A 17,106-nucleotide genomic window follows, 5' to 3' on the forward strand; every position below is an offset into this window, starting at 1 on the left:
AACTAAAGGTAATCCGAAGGTCCATTGGCTTTTGCATAATTAAATTAAAAATCTTTACTAATTCCATTGATTAAAAATCCTCGTCTCAAACTTTCGCTCTGTTGATTCAGACTACTATCCTAATCCTAATGTACGCTTTCGCCATCCCATTAGATTTTAGAAGAGCTTTTTGGAAACAATGTAATTAATAAAATGCCTATTTTACGAGGTTGTTATCTATTTAAATCTCCTAATCTCAAACTTTCGCTCTGTTGACTTGGAGCAAGCTAATAACCCTAACGTACGCTTTCGCCATCCCGCTCGAGTGTAAAAACAATTTTTGAAAATAAATAAGTTCCAATTAGTTTTAATACGCTTTCGCCATCCTTAAAACTAATGTCCTATGTCTACTATCTGGTTAAAGATCTCAAACTTTCGCTCTATTGATTTTAACCTTTGACCGTCCTAACCCCTCAAACTTTCGCTCTATTGGTTTTAAGACTTACTAATTAAATTAGACATATAAACCAAAAATAAGTGATAATTAATAAAACATAATTAAGCCAATTTATTTCGGATCCCTACGGTTAACTTACTTTACATACCGACACCTTTAGTAATTTAGCCAGACATATTAATACGATTAAACATGCATAAATCGGTTCGGTTCATAATAATAAGCATATTAAATGGCATATAATATATCATGCAAACAAATATAAATAAGGCGGTAAATAAAAACCTGAATTAAATAAATGGTAACTGGATCTTCAAGTACTGAACTTCCACCACAGGTTGGCTGGATCGTTCTTCGGAATTTAAATGGCAGAAAATAAAAACAAGGAAATAAAACGATAAATCTAACGTAAGGCTAGATCTACGAAAAGTTCACAACAATTTCCAGTGTAGAAATCGTTGTGAGAAAATAAACGGTTGAATGAAAGCAGAATAAAGAAAAGCGGTTCGCGGTACAATTTCGGCAGCACTTCGTTGGCAGGAAATCGGACCCTTTGGAAGTGAGATAGCAGATCCTATTTATAGGAGAGGTTTTGCTGTGACGTTGCGTGAAAAGAGGAACTTTTTGCAGACTGGGCGTGGAGACGTGCGTCTCCGTTTCTTCAGGAGGCAGCTTGACTGACTTGAAACGTGCGTCTCAAGTGGAGAAGATGTAGGAACATGGAGACGTGCGTCTCCCTTTGCTGACGTGGCATAGAGGACGTGGAGACGTGCGTCTCCACTTGCTGGGCAGGTTTGGGCCACGCGCCTTTGGTTCCATGGTGGGCTGAATATCTCTTTTGGGCCTTTTGGGTCCTAATTGCACCCCTCTTTCGCTTCAGCACTCCTTTTTCGTCTTTTAGGCATAAATATCGGTCATTTAAGCTCTATTTTCTTTCCTTTTCGCAAATAATCGTAATTGAAGTGTAAAACCTGAAACAAAGCAAATACTCGCGTAATATCATAATAAATTAACATAATAAACGGAAAATGCTATAAATATCTATGGATTTTAAGCTAAATATACGATATAAAATCGTGTTATCAAATTCCCCCAGACTTGAACCTTTGCTTGTCCTCAAGCAAAATAATAAGATAAAGATAAATGAAACACACTCCCTCCACGTCGCTCGGTCATACTCAGCCACATAGTGTTCTTATTTGAAAATAATGATAATGATCCTAGCAATAGACTTATAGTAGCGACACTAGACAACTCCCAGTATGCATACCAATCCGAATCATGCCATTATAGCTCGACCTTTGACTTGTCATCATGTTTTACCCTTTTCATTCGTGCGCAATCACATTAAGCCCATTATCTCGACACGCACATAGCAGAGTAGTCGGTTAGTGACTATGATCCTTCTCATGGAGTTCTGGCACAATAAGTGGTATACTCCTTAGCGCTCATTTGAGGATTGTGGGGAATAGGACAATAGTCCTTCCTACCAAGTTCAGTACCAGATGACTTCTGAACCAATCAACAATGAGTTTTTAAATTCTTTGTATTTGAGAATTGCGACCGTTAGGTTAAATGATCTTGTGAGGACCACCTTACTTAGTAGGCACATTTCTTATTGTGGTTAAGCACATAATTATTATTATGAGGATCATACACTTATATTCATCGACTCTCTGCGTAGTTGGTGTCTAAGACGGTGCCGACTGCTAGAATAAACTACTAAAGGTTACTTCAAAAATTAAAGTCGGTGGTTTTGGTATAAAGGGTATTCAAATCGGTTACGCATACTCGGGGGTTTTAAAGTGTAGGGACAATAAGGATATTAACTTGAATTAATTTCTATGCGTTTAGTGTTTGAGTAGCTTCGTATTTCACGAACGTGTGGGGTTTGTATTTATTGTTTAGGAGCAAAAATTTTTGTTATGGCTCAAGAAAATGGAAGAAAGGGTAATAACTACGGAATTCTACATATAAGACTTAAATTCCATAAATATTCTTTTATTGAATTAGAAAAAACATTACAAGGAAGGGAAATAACTTGAAGGGAAAATAAACTAAAGAAAGTAATACGACTCCCCCAGACTTAGATGATGCAGTGTCCTCAATGCATGAGAACTACTCCTCAATGTTGCGGTTGCGAGAACTGCTTGCGCCTCTTGTACGAACACGACGACGTCTATCAGTAGGAGAGCCATTCACACGAATGTTAAGATCATGCAATTGTGTAGCAATTTCAGTGTATTGGCCTTCGTTCCTAATAGCATAGTCACGGTGCTCCTGTTGCATCTCTCGAATAAGCCTCAGTGTTTCATTTTGGTTTGTCTGCATAGCTTGAAAAAGTTGGTCTTGTCGTTGAATTGCAGCATACATGGCATCAAGAGTGATAGGCGGAGGGTTGTTTTGAGGAGGTTTGATGTCATCAGCTTGTCCTTGGTTGAGTTCTTCGTCATTTGCATCCACAGGTTCATTAGGATGATCAGGTTGGTTATCTTGAGGATTGTCTTCAATAAGCCTCCAACACTGAACATAACGGATGTTGATTCTTTCAGGGCACGGAAGGATGACATAAGGAATAAGAACTTTGTTGACGACCAAGGTGTATCGGCCATCATGGCGGGGTGAAACCAAATGGGAGTCACGGCAATAGGTAAGGTCAAGTGATTGAGCAGGCATCATGAGATGAGAGAGTGATAGGAGATCATCAGCAAGACCTAAAGCACAGGCCAAGGAAGTAATAATTCCGCCAAACAGAAAGGGGTTTGTAGCGGGTGCATTGACACAGCCTTGGATGTGTTGGAGCAAAAACGGTGCGGCATTGAAACGAAGATTGTTTAGCGCACAGTAAAGGAAGAATAGTTCATGTTGATTTACCTTGTGGTTGTTGGATCTCGCAAAAATAGTATGCCCCAAAACACGTTGAAAATAGCGTATAGCGGGGTTTTGAATGTGAGAAGCATGTAGGGCCCTCCAACCAGTTTGAACTTCGCCAGTGAGGTTAAACCACAGGTCGAAGGCATGTTGTTCCCATGAACAACCATTGAGTTCTTGAAAGATAGTGCGGAGAGCATTTGGTGACGTATTAAAATTCAAGTACGTAGCCACAACTTCTTGATCCAAAGTATATTCACGGTTGAACATCCTAAATTGGATGCTACCGGTTAAGAGTGGTTGATCAGAAGGAGTGTCGTAACTGAAAGAACTCAAGAATTCTAAGACGAGCGGCTCATAAGTAGGTACGAGTTCGGTACAAAGATGGTATAGGCTAGATTTAGTGAGCAAACGGGTAACACCATCAATGAGGCCTAGAGTTTCTAGACATTCGGTGTTCACAAATTCTGTGGGAACAACCGAACGTTCATAGAAAGCGAGGTATTTGGTTCTTTGAGCATCATTGTCGTCTTCTCGGAATATAACATTGTTAAGGTTAGGGGGTGGTCTCTCAGGACGCACACTACGGATGATTGAACATGGAGGCATGATGAGTTTGAAAATGAAAAATAGAGATGATAGTAGAATGGTAGAAAAGAAATGGTATGAAGGTTGTGAAGAGTAAGAGTGGTGGTGGTGTGGTTTTATAGTGAGGTTTGAAAATGGTGTGGTTAATGTAGAATTAAAATGGATTAATGGTGGTGTTTGAAGTTTGAATAGAATAGAGAAGTGGGAAATGAATGGAGTTTAAGAGGTGAATGATGGAGGATGAATGAGGTTTATGGAGTTTAAATGGAATAAATAGGGGAAGAATGAGGAAGAGTGAATTTTGAAATTCAAATTCAAAATTCAAGAGGGAAAGAAAAATGGTCTGCGTGGTCAAATGCAGACTGCTGGCCTTGGGAGACGTGCGTCTCAGGCAGTCAGTCTGCTGGGGCAGAGCATGGAGACGTGCGTCTCCTGTCCCCTGATTCTTGTCAGCTGGTCCCACACAGATGGAGACGGGCGTCTCCTGTTGCAGGCAAGTGGGTCACGCATGCAAGTGACCAGACAGTGCTGACAGATACCATAAATTGTCCATCAGTTCAGAACAGTGTCGAATTTTAATACTATTAACAGCAAAAAATGATAACCAGGCAAGTATATATAGCAGTCAATAGCAGTGTAATATAACACAGTAGCAGTAATCAAAAGAATTTTGCATTTAATATTAAACCAGTACTGAGTGTTAACAGAAGCAGAAAATAAAAGTGCAGAAAAATGAAAATCTAAACTAGGAATAGAAATTACTAAAACTAGAAATAAAATCTAATAGTCTAATACGGTAACATCTAGCCACGTCTATTGTTGTTCACATTAGAATAAATGTGTTTGAAAACTTCGTCGAACTGAGCATTGACGGTGTCGATGAAATCGAAGAAATGCATTTGCAAAGTGTGAAGCTCGTTGCGCACATGTTGTACATCTTGTTGCAGTGCAGTGATTGCTTGCTCGCGCGTGTTCAGATTAGGCATCCTTTGATTTAGCGATGCGGTGGACTCAGCGGGTTGTTGTGGCTCGAGTTCGACATCAGTCATGTCAACAGTGTAATCATCAGCAGAATCTTCAGAAGGTGTCTCAGGCTCGTACTCGGGTATAGGCTCGTCTTCTGATAAAGGCTCATAGTCAGGAATCGGTTCATCTTCAGATAAAGGTTCATAGTCAGGAATCGGTTCATCTTCAGGTAAAGGTTCATAGTATCCAGGCGGTGTTTCAGGTTCAGATTCAGATGCAGGCATTTCCTCATCAAAATGTTCATAAGCTTGAGGAGTTTCAGGTGATGGCTCTCTCTCAGGAATCTGACCATAGTAAAGCCAGTTGGCAGGGTTGTGCACACTCGTCCTAGGATTCGGTAAGGTGAACTGATACCAAACTTTGTTATCAATGAGCAATTCAAACCGATTAGGTCCAAGGTTACCGATGATACCTCGATTAAAGCAGAAATTGATGTCCATAGAGGTATGGGTACCATAAGGTGTCAATCGAAGCAAAGGCACTCTCATTCCTATGGCATTAGCAATCATAGTGACAAATCCGCCGATCCTAATGGGTGAAACTTCGTCTTGCGTGATGCGCTCGAAGTTTGTTAGCATGAATGCGATGGCATTGACCGGGCGATTCTGAGAGGAGCAGAACATGATGAATAACTCTTCTCTAGTAACTTCAGTGACATTATCAGGCTTTCCAAAAATATAGTGAGCAAGGATCTTGTGAAAGTAGCGGAAAACAGGATTGTGGATATTCTCAGAGTGAAATTCATTCTCTTCAGGGTTATCGTTTCCAGTGATTTTCCCCCAGAATCTTTCCAGCTCCCAGTATGGAAGATTTTCTTCAGCTACTTTGGCGTATGCATCAGGTCCATGAGGTAATTCTAACATTTTAGCAAATTCTCCCATGCAAAAGTTAAATTCCATTCCAAAGAGTCGAAAAAGGATGACTCCTTTCTTCAGTCCTTGTCCACTGTTTGGAAGATAGGTCAGTGAGCTCAAAAATTCCAAAGTGAGTTTCCGGTAGGTACTAAATTTGCGGAACAAGTGGTAACCGGTCCAACCGACTTGGTTTAGCAGGTGTAAAACGCTTTCTTGGATGCCAAGTCGTATCATAGTCGGATGGTCAGGGTAGCAAGTCAAGTCCATTTGTCTTTCAGCCAGCTTGTTGAATCTTGCTTCTTGTCCTCTACCACGGAACACAACTTCCATATTATCAACTCCTTGCATCGTAGTTAGTAGTTAATTGAAAAACCTAGAAGTTGAAAATATTAGGATAAGTTAGAATTAGGCTAGTGTTTATTTAAAATAAAATAAAAATTAAAAATAAAATTAGATAACAAGTTATAATAATAAATATAATTATAAAGGAAATATTTTCTCAAATTAAGATAGTAGTTATAATTATAATAACTATTATAAGATGTATGAAAAAGTAAAAATGATTAAAATTAAAAATAAAAATAGAATAAAGTTTTAAAATAAAAAAAATAAAAAATAAAAGATTAGAAAAATTAAAGTTTAATAAATTAAAAATAGAAGAATAAATAAATGTGGGTTGTCTCCCACCAAGCGCTTTGTTTTATGTCGTAAGCTCGACGATTTTAAAATAGAAGACTATTTCGAAAGAGCGGGCAGCTCGTCAAGTTTAAATACCTCGATGTTTTCATCGTGTTCGAGATGATGATAATACTTAAGACGTTGCCCATTTACGACAAAAGGCTTTACGGTTTCTCCTTTGATTTCTATCGCTCCACTCGGATATATGTTAGTTATTTCGAAAGGGCCAGACCATCTAGATCGTAACTTACCAGGAAATAATTTTAGTCTAGAATTAAATAAGAGTACTTTATCGCCTATGCTAAAATTTTTCCTAGATATACGCTTGTCGTGCCATTTTTTCGTTCGTTCTTTATAGATTTTGGCGTTTTCGTAAGCGTCTTGTCTAAGTTCTTCTAATTCGTTTATGTCCAGAAGTCGTTTCTCACCAGCGGCAGTGTAGTTTAGGTTTAAGTTCTTAATAGCCCAGTAGGCTTTATGTTCTAACTCTACCGGTAGGTGGCATGATTTTCCATAAACGAGTTTGAATGGGGTAGTTCCTATTGGAGTTTTGAAAGCTGTTCTATAAGCCCATAAAGCTTCGTTTAGCTTGGTTGACCAATCTTTCCTAGATATAGCAACAGTTTTCTCCAATATCTGTTTTATTTCGCGGTTAGATACTTCTACTTGTCTGCTTGTTTGTGGATGGTATGGTGTAGCTATTCGATGATTTACTCCATATTTTTGAAGGAGTTTCTCAAGTATTCTTGAAATGAAATGGGAACCACCATCACTAATTACCAATCTTGGCACACCGAACCTAGGAAAGATGATATTTTTAAAGAGTTTAGTGACTACTCGTGTATCGTTTGTAGGAGAGGCGATAGCTTCTATCCATTTTGAAACATAATCGACGGCTACGAGTATATATTGATTTCCAAACGACGATGGAAACGGACCCATAAAGTCTATCCCCCAGACGTCAAATATTTCTACTTCAAGAATGCCTTTTTGAGGCATTTCATCGCGTCTCGAAATGTTTCCGGTTCGTTGGCATCTATCACAGTTTATTACAGCAAAGTAAACGTCTTTCCACAGGTTAGGCCAGAAAAGTCCAGATTGAAGGATTTTGGCGCAGGTTCTAGATGTGCTATGATGTCCTCCACACGGTGCAGAATGGCAGTGTGTAATTATGCTTCTTATTTCTTCTTCGGGTACACAACGTCTAAAGATTCCATCGGGGCCTCTTTTGAACAAGAGTGGGTCGTCCCAATAGTAATGTTTTAGGTCGTGGAAGAATTTCTTCTTTTGTTGATAACTTAAATCAGGAGGAAGCACACCAGCAGCTAGGTAGTTTACGAAATCTGCATACCAAGGTGTGTTAGATTGGGCTAAAGCTATTTCAGTTAATTTGTTGGTTTCAGCGTTTGGATGGTATGGTTCGAATTCATTTGCTTCTAATTGAGCGATGAGTCTTTCGTAAGGGAAATCGTCGTCAATTGGTACTTCTTCGGGTTTTAGATTTTCCAAACGAGAGAGGTGATCTGCTACCACATTTTCAGTGCCTTTTTTATCTTTAATTTCCAGGTCGAACTCTTGTAGTAACAAGATCCATCTCAAAAGTCTTGGTTTGGCGTCCTTTTTAGTTAGGAGGTACCTAATGGCGGCGTGGTCAGTGTATATGATTATTTTGGCTCCTACCAGGTAAGAACGGAACTTGTCTAATGCGAATACGACAGCTAATAATTCTTTTTCTGTCGTGGCATAATTCATTTGAGCTTCGTCTAGGGTTCTACTCGCGTAGTATATGACATGTAGTTTCTTATCTTTCCTTTGCCCTAGAACGGCTCCTACAGCATAATCACTCGCGTCGCACATGATTTCGAAAGGTTGATTCCAGTCGGGAGGTTGCATAATTGGCGCAGAGATTAATGCTTGTTTAAGTGTATGAAATGCTTCAGTGCATTTATCGGTAAAGACGAATTCGGCGTCTTTCATTAGTAGTTCGGTTAACGGTTTCGTAATTTTAGAGAAATCCTTAATGAAACGTCGGTAAAAACCAGCGTGTCCTAGAAAACTTCTTATTTCTCTAACGGTTTTGGGAGGTTGAAGGTTTTCGATAATTTCAATTTTTGCTTTATCTACTTCGATCCCTCTATCAGACACGATGTGTCCCAATACAATTCCTTGTCGAACCATGAAATGGCATTTTTCCCAATTAAGGACTAGGTTTACGCTTACGCATCGTTTAAGTACCAGCTCAAGGTTCGCTAAACATGTTTCAAAACTTCCTCCACAGACAGAGAAGTCGTCCATAAAAACCTCCATTATTCCATCTAGGAAGTCGGCAAATATTGCCATCATGCATCTTTGGAAGGTCGCGGGTGCATTGCAAAGCCCAAAAGGCATTCGTCTATAGGCGAATGTACCATAAGGACAGGTAAATGTGGTCTTCTCTTGGTCGTCAGGGTGGATATGAATTTGGAAAAATCCGGAGTATCCATCCAGATAACAGAAATGCGAGTGTTTGGCTAGGCGTTCGAGCATTTGATCTATGAAAGGTAAAGGGAAATGGTCTTTTCGAGTAGCTTTGTTTAGCTTCCTATAGTCAATGCACATTCTCCATCCAGTTTGGGTACGTTGTGCTACAGATTCGCCTTTAGCGTTAGTGATTACAGTAACTCCTCCTTTCTTCGGTACGACGTGAACAGGGCTAACCCATTTACTATCGGATATAGGATATATTATTCCGGCTTCTAGTAGTTTATGGATTTCCTTTTTAACCACATCACTCATAATAGGATTTATCCGCCTTTGATGTTCTCTAGATGTTTTACAGTCGTCTTCGAGCATTATGCGGTGCATACAGAGGGAAGGACTTATTCCTTTCAAATCTGATATGATGTATCCTAGAGCGGTTGGGTATTTTCTTAAGACAGTAAGTAATTTCACAGTCTCGGTTTGTCCTAAGTTGGCGTTCACTATAACTGGTCGGTTTTGTTCTTCGTCAAGGAATTCGTATCTAAGATCGGTAGGTAGTGTTTTTAGTTCTATAGCAGGCTTCTTCGGTCCAGGTATAGGATCAGGAGTAAGTGCCAAGCATTCACTCAAGTGGTTGTCTTGATATTCCCCTCGCCAGTTGTCATCTTCAAGGATTGGCGGCATAGGAATTTTTAGGGTCTCGGTTTCCTTGTTTGGCTCGGATTGCATTTCATGAACACACTCGTCGATTATGTCAGCAGAGCAGCATGTGTCAATTATAGAAGGTGCTTTTAGGAATTGGGAAAGGATAAATTCTATTTTCTCTTCTCCTACTTTGAAAGTAAGCTTTCCTCGCTTTACGTCTATAATTGCACCAGCGGTTGCTAAGAATGGCCTTCCTAATATGATCGGGATGTTAGAATCTTCTTGGATATCCATGATGATGAAATCAGTTGGGATGTAGAATTGTCCTACACGAACAGGGAAATTCTCTAACATTCCTACAGGGTATTTTACTGAACGGTCTGCTAGTTGAAGAGACATTCTTGTTGCTTTAAGCTCACCTAGATTTAGTTTCTTACAGGTTGAAAGAGGCATCAAACTAACACTAGCTCCTAAATCGCACAAGGCCTTCTCTATAATGGTTTTACCTATTACGCATGGTATAGAGAAACTACCAGGGTCTTTCAGTTTTGGAGGCATGTTGTTTTGGATGGTAGCACTACATTCGGCAGTAAGCGTCACGGTTTCGTTATCCTCTAGTTTCTTTTTGTTCGATAAGATTTCTTTTAGGAATTTAGCGTACGAAGGCATTTCAGTTATGGCTTCTGTGAATGGTATGGTTATGTTTAATTGCTTCAGAAGTTCTACAAATCTTTTAAATTGCGCTTCGGTTTTTGATTTAGCTAACCTTTGAGGATAAGGAATTGGCGGCTTATAAGGTGGTGGTGGAACATAAGGTTTTTCCTTTTCAGATTCCACTTCGTTATGGGTCTCTTTAGTCTTAGCAGTTTGGTTATCGTTAGGTGTCTTTTGGGTTTCCTTTGGCTCTTGTTGTGACATGGGTACGTTTTGAGTTCGAGGATCAACGGGTCCATCGTAATTCGTTCCACTTCGTAGTGTTATTGCGTTCGCATGTCCTTTAGGATTAGGTTGTGGTTGAGCAGGAAATGTGCCAGCAGGGGCAGCGGTAGGTGCTTGTTGTTGAGCTACTTGTGAGATTTGAGTTTCTAGCATTTTGTTATGCGTAGCTAAAGCATCTACTTTGTTCGATAGTTGTTTTAGTTGCTCGCTATTGTGAATATTTTGATTCAGGAAGTCTTTGTTGGTTTGTTGTTGGGAAGCTATAAAGTTTTCCATCATGATTTCTAGATTTGACTTCCTAGGAGTGTTTTGAGCAGCTACAGGCGCTTTTTGGTAGCCAGGTGGTACAACAGGTGCTTGTCCAGGTGCGTACAACGCATTGTTGTTTTTATAGGAAAAGTTCGGATGGTTCTTCCATCCAGGGTTGTACGTGTTAGAGTAAGGGTTTCCTTGAGCGTAATTTACTTGATCAGATGGGGTTCCAGTCAAGAGTTGACATTCGGCAACTACATGTCCAGTCAATCCACAGATCTCGCAGTTAGGTATTACAGCAGCAGCGGTGGCTGATGGAGTGACAGTTAAGTTCTCGATCTTTTGAGTTAAAGCGTCTACTTTCGCGTTAACGCGGTCTATACCACTTATTTCGTACATTCCTCCTTTGGTTTGGGCTTTCTCTAGAGCGGCTCGTTCTCCACCCCATTGGTAATGGTTTTGTGCCATGTTCTCTATGAGGTTATATGCTTCATCATGTTGCTTGTCCATTAATGCTCCGCCAGCAGCGGCATCTATAGTCATTTTAGTGTTATATAAGAGACCACCATAGAAAGTATGGATGATCAGCCATGGTTCGAGTCCATGATGAGGGCATAGTCTAAGCATGTCCTTATAACGTTCCCAAGCTTCGAAGAGTGATTCGTTATCTTTCTGGGTAAATTCGTTGATTTGACCTCTGAGCATAGCAGTCTTGCTAGGCGGAAAATATCTAGCTAAGAATACTCTCTTCAATTCGTCCCATGTGGTTATGGAGTTCGAAGGCAGGGATTGAAGCCATGCTCTAGCTCTATCTCTCAAGGAGAAAGGAAAGAGACGTAATCGAATAGCTTCGGAACTAACGTTGTTAGCTTTGACAGTGTTGGCATATTGCACGAACACAGATAAATGGAGGTTAGGGTCGTCTACAGGGCTTCCAGAGAATTGATTCTGTTGAACAGCTTGGACCAGTGAAGGTTTCAGTTCGAAATTGTTCGCCTCAATCGCAGGTGGTGCGATACTCGAGTGCGGTTCAGCGCGCGAAGGAGCAGCATATTCTCTAAGAGGACGAAGAGCAGCCATCTCTAACTTTGGGGTGAATTGATTCGTTGGATCAGTAAAAATCAATTCCTGATCAATCGGAATTGGGTCTACTTCGGGAAGATTGCGAGCTCGACGTTTGACGTTAATGAAACGTTCGATCTCGTTAATTCGTTGTATTAAATCTCCTCCTTGTGAACGAGTATTTGGCATACAATCGTTCAGAAAGAAAGGGAAGAATAATCCTAGTCTCTACGGTGTAACAGTGAGTTACGATATCGACTTAAATAGTCCCCGGCAACGGCGCCAAAAACTTGATCGCGACTTTACGTGTCTATAAATCTGATAACTGCAAGTGCACAGTCGTGTCGTGTAGTTTTAAAAGATATCGAATCCACAGGGACTATGAATCGATCTACCGTTATCTAAGGTTACTATGTAAAGCTAGGAGTACTAAAATTTCGATTGTTCCTAAGGGAAAGTGATTGTGAGAAAATAAAGAATAATAATAAAAGACAGGTATCAGTATGTATTTCGTTTAACTAAAGGTAATCCGAAGGTCCATTGGCTTTTGCATAATTAAATTAAAAATCTTTACTAATTCCATTGATTAAAAATCCTCGTCTCAAACTTTCGCTCTGTTGATTCAGACTACTATCCTAATCCTAATGTACGCTTTCGCCATCCCATTAGATTTTAGAAGAGCTTTTTGGAAACAATGTAATTAATAAAATGCCTATTTTACGAGGTTGTTATCTATTTAAATCTCCTAATCTCAAACTTTCGCTCTGTTGACTTGGAGCAAGCTAATAACCCTAACGTACGCTTTCGCCATCCCGCTCGATGTCATACCCCAATTTTTGACCTAAGATACCACCTCATATCATCTGCATATGCATCATTTGCATCTCTAACAAATTGCATAGCTTGTGTTTGCTACTTGTGACTCAGCAGGATTTAATCAGGAAATCACTCATCAATACAAGTAACAATCAATTAGGGTTTTGTTCTCCCTTCATTTCAAATGAATCATCTTCATCAACAATCAACATTTGGTCCTCAGAGATCCATCTCAACAAGCTCAAAGGCTCTGAATCGACTGAATTAGGGTTTTGACTGAAGATAGCATACTCCTGACTTTTGCTCAGAGATTGACATAATGACTTGGGACATGACCTCAAGACCCCAAGTGCATCATTTTGACTTAATCCATTGGCTCATAACATCTTCTGCACAAAGATTGATCAGACAAATCCTCAGATCAGGGTTTTGAACTATCAGGGACTGAAATCAGGGATCACATTTGGGAAACCCTAAAAACCCCCAGGAAGTCAATCAAAGGTTTCAATCATCCTCAAATAATCCCTATGACAATATCCCATGGAAATTGCATCTCAATTCAAGACCTACAGTTATCAATTTCATCAGGTCGACAATTAGGGTTTTTTGACCTAATTCACTGAACAACTGACTTTTTAATCAGGACATGGTATCACAACTCAAACCATGGCTCAATATCCTCTAAAGCCTCAATATGATCCATTCATACCATTCATATGGTGAGGATAGCCTGTTTCATTTGAAATCTCCAGAAACGCGATTCGTCTGAAAAAGTCAACTGTACAAGATCACCATTGACTTTTGGGGAATTTTGGTCAACCATGACTTTTGAAGTTTTAAATCATCAATATATGATATGAGAAGTCATTTGATCAAGAAAAATCAAGAAAATCAATCAAGAATCAAAAAGTCAAAGTTTGACTTTCCATACTTAGAAAAATTTCTAAGTGTTTTTTCATGGTTTTTTCCAAACTTTGAAAGGGAATTTCTCAAAATTTCACCTACAAACTGAAAAAAACTTCCAACATGAAAGTTGTAGATTTTGATCCAATAAACAACTTTGTCACATATAAATTTTTTCCATAAGATCAACCATTTAAGAGATATGGTGCTTCAAAGTTGGTACTTTTTGAAAAATTCACTTAAAACTTCATTTTCTTCAAAGTTCATGGATCTTTTTCACCCATTTCCTTAAAGGTCTTGAAGAAACTTTCAACTAGGGTTTTGAAGTGTGTAATATGAGCTTTCCAAAATGTCCAAGAGCATGAAAAAATATGGAGTGTAGCCATGGTTTTGAATTTTGACATTAGTGACCATTTCACTTGAAATTTCAAGCCATTTTTGCAAAGTTATGAACCAATTTGCCAAATAATGCAAGTAATGATACATAGAGGCAATAATTGAATGATATTTTCTGATTTGAAGATCAGAATGGAAGAGGATAGGAAGCTTGGAATTTAACCATGGTTTAGTAACTTTAACCATTTGCATTTAATGTGAAAGATTCCATTTTATCTCTTAAGCCAAATCATCATTCTTGAAGCAACTTGCAAGAGCTCTTCATTCAGAATCCTTGGCCTATAAATAGAGGTTCAAATCATCTTCAAACTCACACCAAAACCTCACAATTATAGGTTTTCTCTCTTCTTTCTTGAATTGCAAGTTTCATAGTTTTCAAAGAGGTAGAAAACTCAACCTCCAAACCCTTTGAGTTATGGCCAAAGTGATGGTTCTAACATCTCATAAACATCAAATATGATGTGTTTGATCCACTCACACACCCCAAATCACCCTAAATCTCAGAATCACTCTTCAACCACCATGTTTGCATAAAATGAGCCTTAACATATCAATTCTCATACCAGGCCATATCTGTCCAATCTAACCATCCAAACACACTCCATATACTTCATATGAACTGTTCCAACCATTATCCATGATCTGAAACATCAAAATCAGCTAGCTTGATCCTCACTTGAACCATACTGCAGATCGAGTACCATGGATTGATCAAGAGGTTTTCAAATTGCTCCAGGCATCCAAACATGTTCCATAAGGTCCACTGAAGGTGTTCAGATCAAGAAACAACAACTGGAACTCTTCATTTGCAGAATTCGATTCTCAGTTTTGCCATTTTTAAGGTAAGTGCTCATGAACTTCAAACTCTATCATACATGCATCATAAATGAAAAATTAAGTTACCATCTTGTTTCTGCACCATCACTGAATAATAACCCTCAATCAATTGCATCATATCATGATCATACACGATTTCACATTGAATTTCAGTTTTAGGGTTCTTCGTGTTCATCACAAAATTGACCCCCTTAAAGTAAAAATAAATGAAATTAAAGGTCATCATCATGTTCCTCATCCAAAACCGAGTGAGATAGACCCTTTGATCGATCAAAACAACACAGTTTTGAAGAATTTTGAAAATCAGTTAGGGTTGTGTTCTTGGCGCGTTTTTTTGGTTCAGAAAATTCAAATTGTTGTTTTAAAATATATTGAACTGGAAGCGTATGTATTACAAGCCACAAGCGTGGCTCAGTTGGCAAGTGTTTTGGCTGGTGAGAGAGAGGGCGTGAGTTCAAGCCCTATTGGAGACAAAACCAATTTTTTGCAACCTATTTTCTTTCATTTTTTAACAAACTTTAACCATTCATTTAACCAATCAAAATTCATTATTTTCACTTCATTTTTTTTACACTCTTTATTTAATATACATATTTTGACAATGTTAAAAAAAATCACAAAAAAATATTTATTTGATACATTTTTAATTGGTTTTAAAATGACTTGTTTTTAAGTAATTTTAGTACTTTTAAATATTATTTTTCATTTGATTTTCAAATTTAATCACTTGTAAATATTTTTTGAAGCAAACCCTAATCATCTAAGTGTTAATTGAAGACAATCTTCTTGTTTATCTCGATTAAATTGATTTCTTTCAAAATTCAAATCGTTTTAAAAAACGAGCGATCCCGATTCCTTTTCAAAAAACGGTAAACCATTTCTTTTTGATTTTCAAAGGAAACTATTGATTAAATCTTTTTAATTGATCAATTGATTTTCAAAACGATGTGGGGCCTCTCGAATATTAGAGAGTATAAGTCCCTTTCGTCTTTCTTTGTACAGTTTTTGTTTTAACAGAAAACTTTTTTCCAAATAAACTTCCAAACAGTTTTTTTTAACAAACAAATCTTTCAACTCTTTTTAAACCATCCACCATGTTTTATGAAAATAAAACATGGGCCTCTCGAATATTAGAGAGTATAAGTCCCTTTCCTTTTCTTTATACAGTTTTTCTTTGTACAGAAAACTCTTTCAAAACAAATCTTCAAACCGTTTTTTCAAACAACGCGTCTGTAAATAAACAGTCAACCATGTTTTGTAAATAAAACACGGGCCTCCACGTAGGTATAAGTCCCAAGCCCCTTTGTACATACCCACTCTAGTACATGAAATTGGGTATTTCATTGTACGCCTTTTGTGCATAGCTCAATCTATGTGTTTTTTAACTTTGAATAACAAACCAAAAATGAAGGTTTCTTTAAATCTTCCCAAAAATATACCATGGGCCTCCATGTAGGTATAAGTCCCAAGCCCTTTTGTAAAAACCTGTTTACATAGCTTTGAATAAACTCAAGTGGACCTCTCCCCGAGTGTGAGTCCCGAGCCCCCGTGTATACAAATGGATCATGCTTACAGGTATATTTCCTTCATAAACTCCATTATATACACACACCTTGTCATATATAATTGTTCATACCTGTTCATGTTTGTTAATACTTGTTCATGTTTGTTCATATGTGTGATATGTGTGCTTGTTCAACTTAGTATAACACTAGGTTCCCCATAGCCTCCTATTGGGCTTCGTGCAAAGAATCTCCACTAGTTTAGGTTAGGACATAGAGTATGGTTTCCCGGTGAAATCGCTCTAAGAGCTCAAACCAACTATACCATGCCTCCCCTTGGGCTTTGTACAAACGAGTGACCCTCCCATAGCCTCCTCTTGGGCTTACAATGCAAGGACCCCGGATTGTCCCTCCCATAGCCTCCTCTTGGGCTTACAATGCAAGGACCCTCGGATAGCCTCCTCTTGGGCTTCGTACAAGGACCCACGGGCTTCTTATAAGCATCCCCAATATCCAAACCAAATACCCTAGGAGATTAGACATTTTTCATCTCTATGCTAGGAGTATCTCTTATATATCATCACAAACAATCAATCAATCAATCAATCAAACTTTTTTGCCACAAGGCTGGCTAATCAATCAAACTGTTTTACCACCGTACTGGATGATTAATCAAAGTTTTTGTCACAAGGCTGACTTCATTGAAACTTTTGCCACAAGGCTGGCTGATTAATCAAAGTTTTTGTCACAAGGCTGACTTCATTGAAACTTTTGCCACAAGGCTGGTTAAACAAACAAAAACATCTTTATCATTCTAAGCACCCTAAGTGGCATGGCCCCG

At 38.6% G+C, this 17,106-nt stretch overlaps 1 non-coding gene across 1 annotated transcript; it reads left to right on the top strand.

Annotated features, from left to right (window-relative positions):
* Positions 1-11,347: 11,347 nt before the first annotated feature.
* LOC131634397 (small nucleolar RNA R71) lies at positions 11,348-11,454 on the top strand. The gene has a single exon (XR_009293533.1). It is a non-coding gene; the product is annotated as a small nucleolar RNA R71 (small nucleolar RNA).
* The last annotated feature ends 5,652 nt before the right edge of the window (positions 11,455-17,106 follow it).

Source organism: Vicia villosa, unplaced genomic scaffold (assembly GCF_029867415.1).
Source record: "Vicia villosa cultivar HV-30 ecotype Madison, WI unplaced genomic scaffold, Vvil1.0 ctg.001287F_1_1, whole genome shotgun sequence".
Taxonomy (NCBI): Eukaryota; Viridiplantae; Streptophyta; class Magnoliopsida; order Fabales; family Fabaceae; genus Vicia; species Vicia villosa.